Genomic DNA, 15,125 nt, shown 5'->3' on the forward strand with positions numbered 1-15,125 from the left:
AATGCCCTACCTCCACATGCACATCGCTTGCTAAGTTCTGGAAGTTCACATTTGCCTGGGTCTTACCTGCAATGGAACCTCAACCTAGCATTTAGTTGAATTCAGCAAATACTCACCGCGTCTCCTATAGGCCAGGCTTCGTGTTGGATGCTGGAGACTGTGGTCTCCGCCTTTAGTAAGCTCTAAGTCAGGCCAGGGGAGCAAAACCACATTCACTGTAATATAAAAAGATTTATACTACAGTCAGGTATGAGTAAGTATTATGGGAGCGAGCCCAAAGAGGAGGCATTTCATCCTGACAATCTGCCCATAGCGAGGAAGCCAGGGAAAACTCCACAAAGGAAAATGACATCTGAGCTGGGCCCTGAAGGTTCTGCTAGGGGAAGGAGAACAGGGCAGAAGCAGTAGCTTGGAAAAGCACAGAGGCCTGAACCAGTGGCGTCTGACCAAGGGGAGTGAGAAGTCCAGAGAGTACAGGGAAGGGGCCCACAGGTCAGGGCGCAAGGGACCTTGACAGAACGCTGAGGATACTGGACACATCCTGCAGGCAAGGGTTTCGTCCTGTCGGCCTCCCACGCGGCCCTGGAGGACGTTCCTGTCCTCGGTCTCCCCTGCTGACACTGGGATAATCATGCTTCCCACACCCTGTTCCCACAAAAGCCACGGACTCTCTGTCGCTGGGCCTGGGTTGGCTGGGAGAACCACCCCATGAATATCTGACAGGATGTCCATGTGCTAATTAGGCATTTACCTCATGCTGCAGACATGACAATCAGTTAGCCCAGCCCAGGGCACCCACTTTGGCCTGTTCTTACCCAGAGCAACCCCTCAAGACTCATTCATTCATTCATTCATTTGGACAGAGAGCATAGGCTTTGGTAGCTCTGTGGTCTTTAGCCTTAGTTTCCTCATCTGCGAAATGGAAGTATTAGCATCAAATTTGTTGGGTTTTTATGAGATTAATGTATGGAGAGGCCTGGCCCATAGTAGCCTAAATAAATGAAAGCTCTTAGTTCTGAGGTGTAACGCCTCGGCCTACAAGCTGGAGATTTGAAAGTGAATAAGAGACCTGAATAAGAAAATAATAAATAATAATCAGAAAATGAGTAAGAGTCCTGGCCATAGGAGCTTACAACCCACAAAACAGCATGATGAATGTTGGGTACAAAGTGCCATGGAAACTCAGAGAAAGGCTGAATAGGCAAGCAGACCCTACCCTGGGAGAAGGAGAACGAGTCTGCATTCTGAGTTCCGAAGCAGAACTGGGAAGGTAGTCCCTTCCAGCCCCTGCCCCATACCCTGGGGGTCCCCCAGCACCTCAGGTGGTTGCTTGAGTTTGCCTTTGTCAACACTTTCTCTTTAGTCCACATCAAAAGACTCCCCCAAAGACTCAGAAGTTAACTCCTCTCCAGCATGAGGCCATGTTGGCTGGGCTAGTCTGAGCATCAGGAGAAGTAATGGGCCCCAATAACCCTCATTCCAGCCTCCTCTCCTGCACCAAGCAAAACCAGGACAAGGACCACCATCCTACCACTTTGCATGCCGAGAAAGCGTAGCAGAACAAGCAAGTGGGATTTCTCTTGGAGACTGAAGGTAATCACATTGAGTGCAAACGCCAACGGCATACGTGGAGATGTGGGGGCCACACGGCCCCATCCCCTCTCTCATAATATGTGTAAAGGACCTGTGGGAACTTCTGACAGTAGTGAGCTCAGTGGTAATCAATGGTGGGATATGGTCACCGTGAAAGCTAATTCGGTCTTAAACACACTGACTGCAGTGTAACACCGATGACATTGATTGTCAAGTAACATTGATTACAATATAACCTGATCTACACGGAGGGAAGTGACGGTCCTACTGTACTCTGATCAGAATACCCTGAGCCTCAGGACTCACACCAGCTGCTGTACTTTAAAACAGACGGCAACAAACTGGAGTAAGTTCAGAGAAGAAAATATGGGACTCAAAATCATCCATTATAAGGATGGTCGAAGGAACTGGAAAAGAGTCAGATAGGCCCAGCAGCTTTCTTCTAATGTCAACATAACTGTGACATTACTTCCTAATCACACAGGAGGTGCCACATTAAGGGGGAAAGAGTCTTACAGTCAGCCACTCCAGCACGATGAATCCCAGAGATTGTTCCCTGGGTCCCTGCCTCACGTTCATGTGGTACAGCCCAACCCACACAGTGCCTGCAGGACGACAGCGTTCAGGAATAGTTCCTCTAACCCATTCGGTTTCCCCTGATCTTTATTTATGACTCTGGGACCCACCTTGAGACCACCCTTCAAGGTTAACTTGAACAGGCCTCCAGCCCCCTTCAGCTGACCCCCTTGATCCTCTCCTACAGTCCTTCATCCTTTTCCTCCCACCTCTTCCTCTCTTGTCAGCCTCTAGCTGGGTTGTCATGCTTGGTTCTGCTGCTGGATTGGGTGTGGAGGGGAGGGAAGAAGCCCTATGTGAAGTATCTATAAATACAATTAAACCCTCTATGTATGAAGATTAACTTCCTACTACCTTATTATGCACAGATCGTCTTGCTTCCTTTCTTATACAAGTTTCAATACATAGCTCTCCTCCTATTACCTTAACCTTATGGCTCCTGGGAGGGAAGCAGGTAGGGCATGGGAAGAAAAATGTGTCCCAACACATCTAAAGTGTTGTCAGGTAGAGGAGGGGTTATTAGTCTGTTTTTGTAAGCCCCAAGATGAATAACTCAAACGGTGAAGCCACAGGAAACACAACTGAAAGGAGCTGGAGATGCCCAAGAATGGAATACATTCTGTCCCAGGAGGTGGTGACAGGACAGGAAGTGTTTAAACATGGGTGTGAGTGGCTCTTCCCAGAAATACGATTTGCCTTTGAACTCCGGCAGTGGAGTGGGTGTGAAGATTAGATTTCTTTATGACACTTTCTAACTCTGATTCTAGGATTAAGATAATTAGCACTGCATCTCCATGGGACCAGAAGTTGGGACAGCAGTTGAGCTAATAAGTTGATGGAAAATACTTTAAAATTAATTGGTGTGGGGAAAGTGTAGTGTAGAGAAGTCCTTTAAGGTATCTTCCAACTCTGAGATTCCTATTTTGTGATTACAGGTTTTGAAAAAGTGTCAGCCACTGGCAAATCTATACAGCTGACAAGATGCCAGTCAACCTTCTGTCTCAAGACAACAGCTGGTACGCGGGTGTGTGTGTGCACGCGCGCACTGGGTGGAGATGGGGGCAGGAAAGGACAGGCATCTGAAGGGTCAGAGCTTCGGATCACACAGCTCACATACACAGCTGAGATCCAGAGCTGGACTTGAGGCTGGCGGCAGACACAAGGCCTGAGCAGGCCCAGGCCCACCCCATCCCGAGCTGCAGCCGCAGCGTCTGTTGTTAGGGACACAGCGGCCTCTGCCTCCTGTAAGTCACAGCACTCTAAGCCATCAGAGCTCAGAACCAATGCCAGTATGCCAAAGCACAGGCACTCAGGAGTGGGGGACAGAGGACAGGGCCGGGCAGAGAAGCTAGTGCCAACGTGGCCCGGAAAGCCAATGCGCCAAAGTGCCCACCTGCAGCCTCTCTGTGGGCTCTGTGACTGTGGGTGAGTATCCAGTCACCCCTCTCCCACGACTGCCACCCACTCCCCTACCTGTCCTCAAAGCTCCTGCTCTCTGCTCTGTCCTCCAATGCAGGGCTGACAGAAGAGGACACAGGACACTTCCTGTCTTGGGTACTACTCTGGCTCAGGGCTCACCCGGACCTCGATGGTTCACGGGCAGTCCTCTCACAGAGTTCTCATTACCTGCTCCCCACTGTAACTGCAGCCTCTCAGTATCAACCAGAGGTTAAATGGCCCTTTGGCAGCCCCTTTCTCCATCCTAAGGACACCACATACCCTACCCTGCCTTGTCCATCTTACACTGGCCGGTCAAAAATGTTCTTTATTCACCAGTCAAAAAGGTGCTTCCAAAAGGGTAGCAGGGCTTCCCCGGTGGCGCAGTGGTTGAAGTCCGCCTGCCGATGCAGGGGACGCGGGTTCGTGCCCCGGTTCGGGAAGATCCCACATGCTGCGGAGCGGCTGGGCCCGTGAGCCATGGCCGCTGAGCCTGCGCGTCTGGAGCCTGTGCTCCGCAACGGGCGAGGCCACAACAGTGAGAGGCCCGCGTACCGCAAAAATAAATAAATAAATAAATTAATTAATTAAAGGGCAGCAGAACCCCCTCTCCCAATCTGCCACCCTTGAAACTCAAATGCTGCGTCTGTGTGGCCAATGCAGAGACCACCTTCCTCTCTCTCTCTGAGGAACTGGAGGGGCTTCCACAGGTCCCAAGGGGTGTATCCTTCCTCGCAGCTTCAGAAGTAGGGAGGGAACAAAATCCCTGACTCTAATCCTCCTGCACTCCTAGACTATGCTTTCCTCTGCCCCTTAGGAAACACAGACACCACAGCAAATGTGTCAAGCCCTGGAGCAGGGTAGCCACCTGTCTGGAGCTCCGCCCACCTTTCAGTGAGTCCACCACTACCCATCCTCCTTGTAAGCCACCCCTCCGCCAGCCATCACTACTCTCAAAGCCAAAAAATACCCAAAAAACAAAAACAAGAGAGCTGAAATACTCATTGAGAAGAACTGCTTTTGAAATGCCATATGGCCTTAACTACAGAGAAAGCCCCCCACCAGTTCTTACTGATCCAACCACAAATAAACTAAATCTGGGTCCTGTCTGGACATACCATCAGCAGCAGTGGCCCACTTCTCCCCTTAGTCGGGTAATGGGTGAGGGAAGGCTGCCTGGAGGTAAATGGGGAAGAATCACTGGACTAGGCCAATCTCGACTCCTCCCCCCGCTCTAGACACCCCCTCTCCTGGGGACAGAAGACCCCACCCACTTCAATACCCTTCCTCAAATGGCACAGCCCTCAGTCCCACCCAGCAAGAGATGCTGGCTCACCAAACCCAGCCAAGGAAAAGCCATCCTGCTGTTCAGGAAGAGTCAAGAGTGCGGTAAGAGTGGAGTCAACAGGGGCACGTGCCACTGATGCAGCAGGCACCTCTCGAAATATCTTAATAATACCATTTTAAGAGAAGATACTAATATTTTATTAACCACCTATTACATGCCAGGCACTATGCTAGATACTTTATTTCAAATCCTCTCAAATAAGGAAATTATGGCTCAGAGAATTTAAGTAACTTGCTAGATGGTAGCACCTGCCTAGTTTGTTGACCTCTCTAGGAGGCTGGTTCCCACCAACTTCCACTATTAATGAGGGGAAGATAAGAAGGACCCCTCTGAACGAAGAGGTGGAAGTGAACCTCCCATGATGGGCGAGCAGCAGCAGAGGATTGCTTTGCAGGAGTCAGAAGCCCAGGAGGAAATAGCCCCAGGAGATGGTAAATACCACCTGGAGACCCTTTTCAAGGCTCCACTCCAGATACATCTAGGCTACTTCGGCCAGCCCAGCAAGTCTCCATGGATTCACTTCAGTTCAACCTATGAAGAATCTTACAAGCCCTGGACATACCATGGAGAGAAACCCTCCCATTCAGGTGAGACTTAGCCTGAAGGGGTGCAGGGTAATAGGGGACAGAGGAGTGGCACTCTGCATAAAGCAGAAAATGACCCCTCTGTTCCCAACCTACCCAATTCCCCCTACCCAAGGGCACTTCGGTTCCCCCAGGCAGATCCCAGGCTTGGGAACCACCAACCCAGGAGAATACAATAAGCAGCAAGTGCCCCAGCCCTCTCCCTTCAAGAGCCTTGCAGGCAATATTTGGCTCCATGGTTAGCCAGGACCCCTCTGCGAGGGCACCATACCCACTACCCCATCCCAGCCTATGCTCCTCCTTCCTGTTTGCGCTGGACAAGCAGTCCAGGCCTTCAAAGCTCAGGTGATCCAAAAGGGGCTGGGAGGCCACTCTGGGATTCCACACTAGTGACTCTCTATTTCTGGTCTTGGGGAGACAACTCTGAAGGTCAGAGGTGTAGAGGAGGCAATGCGGATATATTTGGGATCTGCTATTCCCATTGCAAAAGGCTCAGTCGAGTTGAGCCGGCTGCGCAGGAGGTCCACGCTGCTGCGGTCCAGATTCCCACCTGTAATCTCATGCTTCTCCCACACAGAGGACGCCCTCTGCACACTTTCTCACTCCCCTTAGGTGACTACTACATGACCACCACTCATCAGCTTTCCTTCCAGAACCCTCCTCTTGGTCAGTCGATGTTCCCAGTTCACATCCAGGGCAGAAAAATTGCACTAAAAATGCATCCAGACTACATGGAGTATATCAACCAGCATCAGAGTGACTTCCAAGCCCCAGGGTGGAATCAAGTCCTCAAACTTGACCCAGACAAGAGCAGCCAGGGGATCAAGAGAGTAACCAGAACTGTGGGCAACCTGCTGTAAGTTTGCTGTGGGGGGAGGGGCCAGAGGAGGGCTCTATTTCCCAAGACAAAGGTAATAACTTCAGAACTGTCTTCTGTCCAACTGAGAGACAAAGCTGGAGAAGGCAACAGAGCAAAGGACTAATTGTTTGACAATCTTGGATCTCCATCTAGTTCAGACTAACTTAGTCCTCTCACCTCACATAAGTTTTGTGCAAGGACAAACTGCATGCTGTTCGTAACGGGGGGTGAGCTCTTGCCCTACGCAGCCTGGGAGACGTGAACTCTAACTGCAAGCCAGGAGGTACAGTAGCCAGGCTTATCCAGTACCCATGAAACTATAGAGAATCAGACATCTCACTTACCCAACCTTGTCTCAGCTTCTCCCCTATTAAAGCCTGCTTCCCTTGGGCCTCGGAATGGCCCTCTACATACCTCTGACTCATCCGTGAACGTTAGAAGGCCCAGCTCCAACCCAAAGTCAGTAATATGTGCACAGTGTTACACAAGTGTTACAGAAACAGCCATCCTATTCCAAGGTGGTAGATGACAAGATAATCTTCACCCCAAAGTGACCAGGAACACTAACCTAGCAATAAAACAGTTCCCCTCCCTGCCCCCTCAGCAAACACACGTCCAAGCTCCTATTTCCCAAGACCACATTTTCTAAGCTGTAGCCTCTAGCTGCCTAACAGGGTGATTTAGAAAGTGTCTCCATTGCCCTATCCTTCGGCTGCAGGTGTCACATCCTCTCTGCCGGGTCTTAGTGTGATAACCGGGGAGTGTGAAAAGAAGCAGAGATAAAATAAATTACATTTTTGTTTTCAGAGAAGAAATAAATTTTCATTTGAAATTCCCTGAAAATACACTGTACAGTTTAGGGAGGCACACAAATGACAGGCAAAGAAAGCATGCAGAGGCCCGGCGCCCTTCTATTTGGCATCCCTGGACTGGTTCATAGATATGGATTCTGACCTATGGAAATATTTTTACCCCACGCAGCAACTATATCCAGACCGTCTGGAAGGTCACTGCTCCTGGCTGGCAGACCGCTACACATCAACATGAGAAGCCGAGCTGGCCGAAGCAGGAGATGCCATCCTGGGCGGGAAGAGTGCTGCCAAGTCTGATAGAGACACAGTGACCAGGGTGAAGTGCCTGAGCTCTCTGTCAAAGGGGGTCACATAAAGATCCTAGCTACCCCTCATCCCAAGAGGGGGAGCAGAGAACAAGAAAAAGAGTTTACCCGGCCAGGATATCCCAAGGCCACTTTTCTTAGAAATCCAGAAATTTGGCCCTCCCAAACCTGCAGCCACTTACAGACTCTGATCTCTCCCTGACCACAGAGGTGAGGTATGTACGCAGTTAACACATGCCTGACACATGGTAAGTACTTAACAAAAGATAGCCATTAAAATCATCATCAGGGGCTTCCCTGGTGGCACAGTGGTTGAGAATCCACCTGCCGATGCAGGGGACACGGGTTCGTGCCCCGGTCCGGGAAGATCCCACATGCCACGGAGCGGCTGGGCCCGTGAGCCACGGCTGCTGAGCCTGCGCGTCCGGAGCCTGTGCTTCGCAACGGGAGAGGCCACAACAGTGAGAGGCTCGCGTACCGCAAAAAATAAATAAATAAATAAATAAAATCATCATCATTATTTTATTATCATTATTATTATTTCCCCAGACATGCATTCCTCTCTTCCCAGATGTCTTATCTACTACCTCCTCAATCCCTGGAAGAAAGGGTCAAGGCTAAGTACCCCTGTAAGTACATTCAGGGTCTTCACAGCCAAGCTCCAAGCTGAAACTGCCAGCAAGTAATTCTTCCAGGACTGTGGAACTCAGCCCCAAGTATGCCCTGGAGACCCTCATCACAGAGGCTAAGAGAAGGCCCTGGTAAGAACTCCTTCCTGTGGGTAGGGGACCACCCCCTGGACTCTCCCTTCGCCTCTTACCTGGCTATTATGGTGAGGATGGATGGGGGGAGGACTGCAGAGAGAGGAGTCTGATGTTTAAATCCTGGCTCTCTTCTCTTGTACAGAGCGATTCTGAACAAGTTACCCTCTCTCGCCAAAAGAAAAAGAAAACAGGCCCTGCTTACTAAGCACTAGACATTGTTTTATCTGTGACTCCTTGTAATTCCTTAGCTGACAGAGGGTGCTGAACGTAACACGCAGGAAGAGGAAGACTGATTCCTTTTTCAGCTGACTGCTCTCTGCCCCCTCCCAAGGGTAAGGGTTCACAGGCACCAACTGAGAATCAAACTACCACCAGGACCTCCTACATGCCCTTGTTTTCTGAAAGGGTGAACCTGTGGAAGCCCAAGGTCAACAGCATCAAATATGAGGCAAACACACTTTCTCTACTGAGCAGAGGAAAATATTCAGGTACAAAGGAGAGACTGAGTCATTACCAGATACAGTAATGTTGTCTGCATATGGCAAAAAAGGCCAGCGTCCTGGGGGAGACATGACTCGGCTCCAGCCTGGCCCCATAATCTCTCTACCTACTTTTACAGGCCAGTCCAGCTGCCTGAAAGCCGGTTCCAGAAGTATTTATGCCAAAAACAGGACTCAAAACTAAAAAAAAAACGAAACTGGGAGAAAGAAACTGCCCAAATAACCTATGCAAAAATGCACAGTTCAGGACACACATTTCTTAACAAACTCAAGCTTCAAACAAACTCAGGCCCCAAGATAGCTACCTCACAGCCTAGACTCTGCCTTCTCACTGGGATTCCCCAGGCACACCCTAACCCTAGTCCAGCTCTTTGACTAGGGTGAGTAACCTCTTTAGAAAGGAATGACACTCTCTGTGTCCTAGGTCAGTGTGTTCCAAGAAAACTGAGGAAAAAAGAGATCACAGTATTGCCCTCTTGCTAATGAACCAATGGCAAAGCATTATGCCTTCTCAAATCAGTAAAATCAATTAATTACATTCTATTTGAGCTACAGCGTCTGCTCCCCGCTGTTTTTTGCCCTTTATATTTTTTGAGATAAAATTCACATACCATAAAATGTTCTTTTAAAGTGCACAATTCAGTAGTTTTTAGTATTGCTCACTGCTCCTTAAGTCTAAACTTCAGGCTGAAGAAGGCATAGGAAAGGAAGGAGAGAACAAGAGGGTCTGAATATGATTTTTAAATTTAAAAAAAAAAAAGTCTTCCATGTAGAGAAAGGTTTCCAAAGCCCAAGTAAGGGAGATTCTGGTCAAAACCTAAATACTAGGGTTCTCTCTTGAAAATCTTTACCATATTAAAAACAGGATTATGTTTCTGGATCTAAGGTAGGGATAAGAAGTGGAAGAATATGCACCTGAATTTAGCCACCTATATCTTTGAAAGATTCTAGGTCTTATTATTTTGAAAAATGTGCATGGACCCAGCATCCTGCTTCCCCAGTCCAGAAAAGATGTACCACACTGCCCTCTAGTAGCCAGCCTAGGAAATGTTCAGCTGCTAGCGGAACAGGCTTGGAGGTCTCTGCCCTAAAGGTGTGCTGTGCTCATACATGTAAGGGCAGAGAAATCAGAGGGAGGAGGAATTTATAAATTTTCACCAATGCCCACTAAACACAAAGCTTGCCCGGAATAGAATCTATCTGCTTCCCCTCCACCTCAGTCTCTGCTTGAATACAGGTGATAAATTCTTTTGTTAAGAAAAAAAATATTGGTGGTTTAAGATTTTCAAGGTATCTGAGCCTCTTAGTCCATTCAGGCTGCTATAACAAAAATACCATAGACAGGATGGCTTAAATAACAAATATTTATTTCTTATAGTTCTAGAAGCTAGGAAGTCCAAGATCAAGGTACCAACAGACTTGGTGTCTGGTGAGGGCCAGCTTCCTGGTTCACAGACAGAAGCTTCTGGCTGTGCTCTCACATGACCAAAAAAGCAAGAGATCTCTCTGGGGTCTCTTTTATAAGGGCACTAATCCCATTCATGAGGGCTCTACCTTCATGACCTAATCCCCTCCCAAAGGCCCCACCTCCTAATACCATCAACTTGGGCTAGTATTTCAACAAATACATTTTGAGGGGATACAACGTTCAGCCCATAACAGCCTCTTAAGGCGAATTCTTCCTAAGAAACAGTGTAGGGCCCCACAAAAATGAAGTTGAAACCTGAACCCATGTGGAAATAAAAGCCAGCTGTGTACAAGAGATGTGACAATAGGCTAGAAGTTTAATGTACTCACCACCACTCACAGGAAAGAGACTGGCTTTAACATGACTTACAAAAGTATAAACTCAAAAGTTGTAACTTAGAGTAGGATCCAGTGTCCAGAGCCTATATTCCCTGGTGACTTTTTTTTAAAAATAAGCTTTTTATTCTGGAAGAATTTTAAGTCTAAAATTTACAACAGAAAGTTGTAAAGACAATACAGAGAGTCTCATTACTCTTCACCCAAATTTCTTGACTGTTAACTTACCTAACTAAGTTCATTTTTCAAAACTGAGAGATTAACAATGGCATAATTCTATGAACTAAATTCCAGACTTCATTTGGATTTTACCAGTTTCACCACAACGTTCTAACCTTGGGCCTTTAAAAAAAATGTTTGGGACTTCCCTGATGACTCATTGGTTAAGACTCCACGCTCCCAATGCAGGGGGCCCAGGTGCGATCCCTAGTCAGGGAACTCGATCACACATGCCGCAACTAAGAGTTCGCATGCCACAACTAAGGAGCTGGCAAGCTGCAACTAAGACCTGGCACAACCAAATAAATAAATATTTTTTAAAAAAATGTTTACAGCAGGCACCAAAGGACCATATAGGCACCGTAGAGCCCAGCAGAACACTGGGTTCTAGTCCCAACTCTGCCACATGTTAACTATAGAACCTACGAGTTTATTTTGAGCCGCTTCCTCTCTAAAACTACCTTCCTCTCACAAATGCTGATTCTAGACACAATTTAAGTTTACCCTTCATCTCTCTGCCTAAGCTCTCCTCTGACAGCCACTGACCAATTAGGAAAGAGATATTCCTAACTTGGTAGTGACTTCAGCTGAGACTCTCCAGGTAGAGAATGGAGTCCCTCTGGGATTTTCAGATCTCAAAATTATTTTTAAATCCACAAAAGTCTCAAATGGCGGTGGGGGGTGGGGGGCAGACAGCCTTTCTTCAGGATTGCAGCAGAGAGGATCGCTGTCCCAACAACATCCACTTTTCCCCTTTTCCTGGGTGTGCATCACCTTTCTCAAGCTCCTTTGTGTTAAGGGGCAGCCAAGCAACTAAGTTCTAGCTAACAGAATGTGAACGGCTGTGTGCCACTTCTAGAGCTGGCCCACAATATCTACCAAGCAACCCTCCAAGCTCTGCTCAGCTCACCAAAACGGCAATGCCCAAAGCAACCCTGGAAGCCATGTTAATGCTGCCATCAGCCTGGTCCCGAAATGACTGCATGGAGTAGAGAATCCCCCTCCCTCGCACCCAATCTGAAACCACCCTGGACATGAGTGAGGAGGGAGGAAAAAAACTTCTATTTTTAAAAAACTTCTAGTTTTTACTCACTTCTATTGTGGTAAGCCAGTCCATTTGGAGACTGTCATAGCAGTTTAGCCTACCCTAACTAATACAGGTACTAAATGTCAATTTCATCAGAGCAAGACCTTGCCTCTGGATGTGTGCTTAGAGCCCCAGGCACAAAGAATTGAGTGGATCACATGCCTTGCCTCTGGATGTGTGCTTAGAGCCCCAGGCACAAAGAATTGAGTGGATCACATGCCTGAGGTCAGGACACACTATCTCACTCATCCACGCAAGGTCCCTCTTTTGTTTCCCTTTCCCTTCTTCATTCCACATTCTAGTCCCATTCTGTTCCCTCCCTCAGACACTATTCTAGTAAGTTAAGGTGTAAATTCTTCTTAAAAAATGCTTTCTGTATTTCTGTTGCTTTCTGTGTTCAATTAACTTAGCTAATTTTTGCTATAAATTTCATTATTCCTTATTTTCCTCACCTGGAGTCTATCATGTCCTAACAGCTTGCATCTGACTTTTTTATAATATTCCATCATATGCATATACCACATTTTACTTATCAATTCCTTTAGAAACAGGCTTCTAAGCTGTTTTCAGATTCTCGATACCCAAGATACATATAGATAAACATCCATATACGTAGCTCCTTGTGGATCTGTGCAAGTTTCTCTGAAGGATAAAGCCAGGATTGGAACTGCTTTGAGGTAGGGTGTGTACAAACTTAAAATATCAGTTATCTATTGCTGCATAACAAATTACTTTAAAACTTAGCAGCTTAAAACAATAACACTCACAGAATGAAAGGAAATACTTGCAAATCATATATCTGATAAGAGACTTGTTACCAGAATATATAAAGAATTCTACACAACAGTGTGTATGTGCGTATATGTGTGTATGTGTATGACAAATAACCCAACTGAGAAATGAGCAAAGGATTTGAATAAACATTTCTCCAAAGAAGATAAATAAAGATATTCAACAACATTAGGCATTAGAGAAATGCAAATCAAAACCACAATGACATACCACTTCACACCACTAGGACAGCCATAATGAAGAAGACAGATAATAACTAGTATTAGCGGGAGTTCCCTGGTGGTCCAGTGGTTAGGACTCAGCACTTTCACTGCTGCGGCCTGGGTTCAATCTCTGGTCGAGGAACTAAGATCCCACATGCCGCCTGACACGGCCAAAAACAACAATAAAAACAAGTATCAGCAAGGATGTGGAGAAACTGGAACTCTCATACACTGCTTTGGAAGTTTGGTACTTCCTCAAAAAGCAAAACATGCAGTTACCATACGAGTCAGCAATTCTACTGCAAGAAAAATGAAAACATAAGTCCATACAAAAACTTGTACATGAATGTTCATAGCAGCATTAGTCAGAATAGCCAAAAAGTGGAAACAACTCAAATATCAACAGATGCATGGATAGATAAAATGTGGTATTCCATACAAGGGAATATTTTTCAGCCATTAAAGGGAATGTGGTACTGATACATACTACAACACGGATGAACCTTGAAAACACTACGCTAAGTGAAAAGAGCTAGATACAAAGAGCCACGTATTGTATGATAGTCCCATTCACATACTATATGAAATGCCTAGAACAGGCAAATCTATAGCAACAGAAGGATTAGTGGTTGCCTAGGGCTAGGGGAGCTGGGGACAAGCGAAGAGTGGCTGCTGATGGATACAAAGCTCCCTGTATCCAAAATGTTTTTAAATGAATTGTGGTGAAGGTTATACAACTCTGTGATATGCTAAAAACTACTGAACTGTATGCGTTAAATGGGTAAACAGTATAGTATGTGAATTATATCTCAAGCTGTTAAAAAATAATAAAACACCTCCTCTTATCTCAATTTCTTTGTGTCAAGAATTTGGAGCTGGGTGATTCTGGCTCAGGATCTCTCATAAGGTTGCAGCCATGTTGTTGATGAGGGCTGCACACATCTAAAGGCTTGAATGGAGCTAAAAGGATCCACTTCCAAGGTAGCTCACTCACAGGGCTGATAAATTGGTGTGTCTACTGGTGAGGCCTCAGTCCCTCTCCGCATGGGCCTCTCCAGAGGACCACTTGAGTGTCCTCATGACACAGTAGCGGGCTTCTTCCACAGCAAGTGATTCAAGAGAATACAAGGCAGATGCTTCAATGTCTTTTATGACTCAGCCTCAGAAGTCACACATTTCCAGTACACCCTACTGGTTACACAAGTCAGCCCTATTCACTGTAGGAGAGGACTACACGAGGGCTTAAATACCAGGAGTCGGGGATCATTGGGGCCATATTGGAAGCCGGCTATCAACACTTGATGATTAGGAAGACAATGATAACAACAGCTAATAATTTTGTGACATGTACTATGTACCTGGCATGGTTCTAGGCTCTCAATAAACCTATGAGGTGGGTAATATTATCTCCATTTCAAAGATGAAGAAACTAAAACACAGAGAAGTTAAGTGCCTTATCAAGGTCACATAGTAAAAGACATACCTGAGATTCAAACTCAGACAATATTCTCTCAAAAATTCTGCAATACTGCATCCCAGATATTACTTATTTTCAATTACATTTTGCCCATTTGTTCTCCAGAATGGATGCACCAGTTGAAACTTCCCATGAGTTTTCATTCCCCATGAGAATTCAGTCTCTTGCTTATTTTTGCTAATAGATACAAAGTAGAAACTCATTAATGTTTTGATCTCTATTTCTCTAATTACTAGTAGTAATATACTTATTAGTCATTTTGGTTTTCCCTTTAGATTTTACATATTCATATTCTTTGCCTATTTTTATTTTGTGTTTTGTATTTCTTTCCAATTTGCCATAGTTCCTTCTATAGTCAATCTCTTATAAATGTAATCCTTTGTCAGTTTTAGACATTGGAAATATTTTCTCCTAATCTATACCCACTTTTAACTTTGACTATGGGGTGCTTTACTGATTAGAAATCTTTAATTATGATGTAGGCAAAGCTATTAAACTTTACGGATTGTGATTTGGAGATCTAATTTAACAAATTTATCCTCACCCCAAGGTCACAAAGACATCCCCCATTTTTTCTTATTGGCTGTAGCATTGTACCTTTCATTTAGGTAAAATCACTTTGGGATTTGTCTTTGCTTTACGTGGTTTAAGGCAGGGATCCAACTTTATTTTTGTCCATATAATAAGCCAATTTTCTGAGCACCATTATCTATCTCTTCCCCACTAATTTGTGACACTACCTTTACTAGACACCATGCCTCCAAAC

The sequence above is a fragment of the Kogia breviceps genome, chromosome 7 (assembly GCF_026419965.1).
Source record: "Kogia breviceps isolate mKogBre1 chromosome 7, mKogBre1 haplotype 1, whole genome shotgun sequence".
NCBI lineage: Eukaryota > Metazoa > Chordata > Mammalia > Artiodactyla > Physeteridae > Kogia > Kogia breviceps.